This window comes from Bison bison, unplaced genomic scaffold (assembly GCF_000754665.1).
Source record: "Bison bison bison isolate TAMUID 2011002044 unplaced genomic scaffold, Bison_UMD1.0 scf7180017864497, whole genome shotgun sequence".
Lineage (NCBI taxonomy): Eukaryota > Metazoa > Chordata > Mammalia > Artiodactyla > Bovidae > Bison > Bison bison.
In genome coordinates this window covers 436,395-443,895 of record NW_011495056.1, presented here as the reverse complement: position 1 = coordinate 443,895, position 7,501 = coordinate 436,395, and positions in this window count along the sequence as shown.

The following is a 7,501-nucleotide window of genomic DNA, read 5'->3' as shown; positions in this document are numbered from 1 at the left end:
ACTCCTGGAGTTCACCCAAATTCATGTCCATTGAGTCGGTGATGCCATCCAGCCATCTCATCCCCTCTTGTCCCCTTCTCCCTCCTGCCCCCAATCCCTCCCAGCATCAGAGTCTTTTCCAATGAGTCAACTCTTCGCATGAGGTGGCCAAAGTATTGGAATTTCAGCTTTAGCATCAGTCCTTCCAAAGAACACCCAGGACTGATCTCCTTTAGAATGGACTGGTTGGATCTCCTTGCAGTCCAAGGGACTCTCAAGAGTCTTCTCCAACACCACAGTTCAAAAGCATCAATTCTTTGGCACTCAGCTTTCTTCACAGTCCAACTCTCACATCCATACGTGACCACTGGAAAAACCATAGCCTTGACTAGACGGACCTTTGTTGGCAAAGCAATGTCTCTGCTTTTGAATATGCTATGTAGGTTGGTCATAACTTTCCTCCAAGGAGTAAGCATCTTTTAATTTCATGGCTGCAGTCACCATCTGCAGTGATTTTACCTACCCCTAAACTCAGAAGAGACTGTAGAAACTAGCTCATTTTAGACATGAAAAAATGGAAAGAGAAAAAGTTTTAAGTGACATTCCCAGCCATTCAGTGATGACTATGGTCCTCCTCCACCCTATTGCACAGCTGTCCATGACATATATTTGCTTATCTCTATCTGCCATTTGCAATTAAGTAAATCTTCTCTAAGCATTTACCTAACTCTAAACATTTCCTTTTGCTTTTCTGGCCCACCCATCAGATTCATTTTGAGTGCTGCCTCCTCCATGAATGCTTTATTTGTATTTCTCTTTTAGCATTTATTTGTCCCTTTTTTTCATTCAACTGCTCTCTTTTTGTACTTGTTTTGTGTTTTCTACTTTTCTTGAACCTCAGTACAGAGCTTGTACCTTCCTCTCATGGTGCCAGCATTATACCTGTAAGAGTTCGTGCTCCATAGGCTGTTTGCAATGAACTATCTCTTGAATCTCACCACTATTTAGGAACAAAGCAGTGGAAAATGTGATGCTGGTGGTCTTTCTATATTATGGGGCCCATCTGTTTGCTATTACCTGTTTCCCACCTGCTGTTCTTACCAGCATAAAACTCCATCTGCTACTTTCTCTTCACTTCCAAGCCTGACTTGGCACTAAATCTATCAGACTCTGCTTTAGGTGTGCCTAGTCAGCATTACTTTTCCTTAATGATTTTTTACTAATTAATATTAAAGGTCTGCTTTATTTTATTCGCCTCTTGAGAGTATTTAAGATGTGAGCAAGGTAAGCAATACTGAATTCAAGACAATCTGTCTAAACTATTTGTAAAAATAGTACTAAGCAAAGCCAAAGGAGGGGGGAAGTATTAAGCAAGCATCCAGATTTGGAACTGAAGAAAGGGTTACAGATGAGAGCGAGTGACCTTGGGAAATAAATTCATGTTCTTTAAGATGAGAGAATTAGGTACAAAGTCTCTAAGGTCTTTTCTGAATGAAACATTTTCGATGGCAAATATTCATCCTTTAGGACAGCTTTAATTCCGTCTCAATTCCATTTCCTTTATGAATCTTTCCTGACCTCTATCTTGATAAAAATGCATCCCTTCTTTTAACTCCTACATGGCTTAATTCTCAACTATGTTACAGAAATACCTTACCCTGAATCGTGGTCAAGTTAGCTCTTCAACTTGACTTTGTTTTACTCCATTACACTGACCCTTCCCTTAAGCTGTGGGTTCTTTAATGTATCCATAGAGACTTTGTAACTCTCCCAAATGCCTAGCCAAGTGGATTATAGCTAGTACCTTACAGTGCAGGCTGGATCACTATTTGTTGAATAAATTAATGAATGAACTTGAAAATGACTGAATAAGTGAATGAATGAATAACATCATAATAGTTCTGTTCTGAAGGAAATAAAAACCAAAAATGCTACTGAACTAACTGAATAATGAAAGAAATTAATGCCAGAGCTATGAATTTTGGTCACCATGGAAAGAAACTCCAGAAGGTAAATATAATAATTATTTAATGGCAACATCTAGTGTGGGTAAATTGTAAATGCCGTAGTGTATGTAGAAGGAGAGGCCATGCTACAGAGTGACTGGGAGCACAGATTCTAGAGATAGATAGTGGCTTTTGTTCTGGCTATTAGATCTGGAATGACCTTGGGAAAGGTACGCATGTAACTCTGTCTCAGCTTTATGATCATCTGTAACATGGGAGTAATTACTTCATAGAGTTATTGTGAAAATTAGATGACTACCTGGCAACCTGGCACATATTAAGTGCTCAATAAATGTTAACTTATTGTACAATTAGTACTGACATATTTCAATATGTCTGTTCTTTAGTACATAAAATGAGAGTAATAATGAAAGCTTTCTCCAGGAAGATTGTGAGGATTTTTTTTTTTTTTTTGCTCTTATGGCCATTGAATATGTTCTACTTACATCCTTATATTGAACAAAAATAACTTAAAAATACCTAGAAAGCACAGAGGTATTATTAAGGTGATCTGGATTCTTACTCATCTCCGGACAGTTTATTTTTCCAATCTAAGAATCCTACAATGTGTTCTTGTTACAAAACCGGCATAACATAAACTGCATTCTGTACTTATCTTATTATATACACATCAGGCACAAAACTAACAAGCACGAATATTTCCCCTTAATGCTTCAGAAGAAAATTCTACAACATTCTTGAAAGCTACCAGAACCCTTTGGGGTCCTCCCAGGCACAAACCCTTTCTGTGTCCCCCATTTCCTGTTTGTAGGAAAATAAGGTTTCAGCCTCCTAGATCTTCCCTGAGTTCCAAACAGCAGATTCAAACAGTTACTAACTAGGGACAGGAGGTAATGCAGAAGCAAAGGAGAAACAGTCAAGAAAAAGGAGTGCAGGATGGGGCAGAGTCCTGGGTCCCCCTCAAGGGACATACAGAGCAATATTTTCGAGATTTTCTGCTGGAACTCTGCCCCACCCTCCAGGTAGAGGATGGTACATTCAGGCTGAACACAAGATTCCTGGAACACGCCCTGTTACCTCACCACAAAGCCATCAGAAGAAAGTTACACTCCCTGCAGTCCTCAACCCAAATTTTGCCTATAAGAACTTTACCCTGAAAACCATAGCAAGCCCAGGGTTTCTAAGCACAGGTCACGCATCTCCTCGTATAGCCCTGAAATAAACCTTTCTCTCTGCTCCAGGTGGTGCAGTGGTAAAGAATCTGCCTGCCAAGGCAGGAGACATGGTTCAATGCCTGGGTAGGGAAAATCCCCCGAAGAAGGAAATGGCGACCCACTCCAGTATTCTTGCCCGGAAAATCCCATGGACAGAGAAGCCTGGTGGGCTACAGTCCGTGGGGCTGCAAAAGAGTTGACACTAGTGAGCAACTAACCGTTTCACTTTCTGCTCCAAACACTGATGATTCTGTCTGTTTGGCCTCACTATGTATTGGTCGATGAACTTGCATTTGATAACATTCTTACTTCAAAAACATCTTCCTCTTGGAAGCAACCAAATGCCTTCCCCAAATTTGTCAGTTAATGTTAATTCTGTGAGGATGAAATTTGTAATTAGGGCCCAGATGCCAGTTTCCATTCTGGCTCTACCAACTTCCTAGCCATATAAATGTGTTATTGCATGCTCTCTAAACCTCAGCTTCTCTATCTGTAATACAAGAGTAATAGCAATCTGTACTTAGAGGGTTATTGTAAGGATGAAGTAAGATTGCATAGAAGATACTAAGCTCTGAGTGTGTGGCAGATAATAACTGATCAATCCGTGGGACTGATACTTTTTTTGGATGAAATACACTTGCAATTATACCAACAAAACAGTAAAGTAAGTCCATTTAGGTATACTGCATTTCATAAAGAGGTTCCAGGTTTCTACAATACTAACTGATTGAACAATTAGAGGAATTTTATTTTTATTTTTTTTTAATGAGAGGCAAAATTTTGCTTGAGCTGTGAATAGTCTTTTTTTTTTTTTTTTTAACAAGGCTTTCCAGATCCTGGGATGACGTCTTGCTATCATCTCTCTCATTGCTGAAAGACTGACAGTCCACAGAATTGTTTCCCTAAGTGTAGGCGGTGAGTAACAGGGAGGAGAGAGAGGTGTTAGAGCAGGGATATAGGAGTGTTTTGAAGCCGTAGGATCTCTCGCATCTTGCCCAGTGGAAGAGACATAAGCCCCCGTAACATCCCCACCTGACAGCACCCAGAACTGAAGGGCTGTCTCACGGTCAGCACATGCATTTACATCTACCTTTTCTGCCCCCATTCTCCTGACTTCTCACTTCAGTGACCACAGTTAGGAGCACGTATAGGAAAGCACATGAAAAATTCAACAACACAGCAGAATTCAGTGATACAACAAGGTGACTTTTCAGGAAGCTTTAAACCATAAGAAATGTCTCTTGGGAAAACAGAAAAAGGAGTTAAAACCTAAGCAGTTTGACACAAAATATTTCTCTAAGATATTTCAGATCAATTGGTGATTTAAGATGATACAGTGCCAAGGTGACAAACAACCCCAGATTGAGTGATGAGCAGAGAAATGCCCTCTAATTTCCGTGACCTTCTTGAGCTCTGCTCTAATTCACAGCATCTCCACTGACAGCTCGCTGAGCTATGTATGTATATCTTTTTATTTCCACACAGGAACCATGCTCAGAAGCCCATGAGCTGTTCAAAAATGCCAGGCTCCTAGCTGCCATTCTCCTAAGACACAGAAGATCCATAATTTCTTCATGTATTTTTATAAATGACTCCGATGTGTGGGGAAGACTTTATGAGGCCATCCTAAACTTCTGATTTGAAACAACCCATTACCTATTACCATCCTCTGTCACCGGTCTGAGCATAGAGAAGGCGAGCCCGTAGAAATGTCATAAAAGAAAAATGAAATAGTTCAAAAACATGAGGTGAAAGACAATTGCCTAGCTCTAAAAATGCAAGTACTGGGTATAACTGTATATCATCCATATTAGGTCATTAAACCAGGGGACGCAGAGAAGGACTGAAAACCCTGGTACTGAAAATACTATAACCATTTGATTCTTTCTCATCCCCTTCTCCCTCTCTCCTTCCCTCCGTATCTCTCAGTCTTCCTCTGTCCCTCATGTGAAAACCCTATTATTCAAAGAACAAAAGCAAACCTGTTTGAGGAAAGAAAAAAAAACACTAATATTTCTCTCTTCTTTCAATCCATTATTCTTCTACAACTGTGAAAGCTATTAAGTGATCCTTGCACCACAGAATACCATTGAATAATCTGAGCACTCTAATGAAGACATTTCATCAAATAGTTGCTTCAATTATAAAAATTACCTAGATTGGATAATTAGATCTTTACTGAGAAGCTGTTTCTAACCCTCTTGTACAAGAAGGTATGAAAATGGATAGATTTGAAACTGCGTTTATTCCAGAACTTGTTTATCCTCAGCTCGAAATGTTGAGATCTGGGGTCAGCTGGTCAGAATCCTTTTTATCAAAGAACAGAGGAATCATGGAGAATGAGCTCATTCTAAGAAGAGAAGCTGGGACACGAGGTAACTTCCAGGAAAATGGACCAGAGTGTCAGGGGGAAGATGATTCTGGGGAAGTCGGTGCTAGATTTTTAGCCTATCATTTTCCAACCACTCACTGACTCTCTTCCTGAAAGCAGCTTTCTTGAGTCCACAGCAAAGACTGTACTTCCATTATCATTCCCCCTCACAGCATCTGTAGTCTTCCTCCTAATAAAATTACATATTTGTTGTTATGTTTACCAGCTCAATGCCTGTTCTTTCTACTTGATTGGAGGCTCCATGAGGCCAGGGATCATTACTGTTTTGTTTCCTATCTCCTTATTGTTCTGGGTTTCCCAAGTGGCACCAATGGTAAAGAATCTGCCTTCCAATGTGGGAGATGCGGGAGACTGGGCTTTGATCCTGGGGTCAGGAAGATCCCCTGGAGGAGGAAATGGCTGGCTGAACAACTGAGCATGTATTGCTCTGCTCTGATGCTCTCAGTTGCTTGGTCATTTCCGACTCTTTGCAAATCTATGGACTGCAGCCCACTAGGCTCCTCTGTCCATGGGATTTTCCAGGCAAGAATACTGGAGTGGGTTGCCATTTCCTCTTCCAGGGGATCTTCCCAACCCAGGGATTGAAACCACATCTCCTGTGTCTCCTGCACTGGCGGGCAGAGTCTTTACCACTGAGTCAGCTGGGAAGCCCTGTCCCCCTATTACTCAGCCTATGTACTTATTGAATGAATGAGCAGATGAATGCATGAGTACCAGGAGAAAGAGGGAGAGCTTTGATATAAAGAGAGAATAATGAACAAAAAACCAGATACACTAAGAACAGAAATCACATCGCCATTAGCTTCGATTACATTCATAGGGGTAGGACATGGCACACGTAGTGCAGATCTTCGACATCAAGCATTGGCATCTTTCTCCCAGACACTAGATCACTAGATGCCACAACCAGTAGCAAAGACGCTATCTCTAGGAAGGGAAGGGGAACACAGTTACACTGTGCCCTAAACAGCACTAAGAACAGGCCATGAAGGAGAGAAGTTGACGCTTTATAGAGAGAAAAATAGCCCAGAAGATTATTTTTAGGGTCCACACAAGTTACCTCAGGAAATTCTCGGGATTATTTGGGGAATATTTGAGAAAAGCTCAAAATTTACATTTATAAATTGATTTTGAGATGTTATAATCACACTTATAAACATTAATGGAGGTACTGCTAAGAGAAGAAAGCAGTCTGTAGATGAACATTATAAAGTCATGTTCCTATATGCATGCATATGTTGGAAAGGACAGGAAATTTATTTACAATACATTCATAGTGTATTATATAGTATATATTATTTTGAAAAGTGACATAGATAGTTCTATTTATCTTTTTTTTAAGGTTTGTCTTTAGTTTGTTAAGTGAAAAATCATTGTGCAATCTTAATGAGTCTTTAACATATTACATTACACTTGAAGTATATTGCAGTGTGCAGCCCCAGGGAACATGGTGCAGTGGGAGTTACGTGCCACAGAGAGACACACTGATCTGTGAGTTCATAGTGCTGCAAAATTAGCATTTATTTGTATTTCTAATTTAAGAGTTTTAAAGATGTGCTTTTTTTTTTGAAAACTAGTAAGAAAGGAGAAACAAACTGCTCATTTCAGTGTGCTAACTTGAGAACAGAGGAAAAAAAGGTAAACGGGTACAGGGTCACTTATGGAAGCAGGGACACGATGACCCCGCCAGATAATGCGATGGTGCAGCTCCTCTTTCTTACACTCTTTTCTGCAAGTGATCACTTCCACTCTTAGACCATCTATGAGAAAATAAAGGTGTTTTGGAGGGAACAGAAAGAGTGAATATGATAGTAGACAATGGGATCAGAGAGTGAATAATATGAAGTTCTTATGTAGATCAGGTAGGAATAACCGTATTAACCGCCGCCCACCCCCCACCCCCCCCGCCCCGCCTGCCCCCACGACACACGCTGGGCAAGATGGGACAC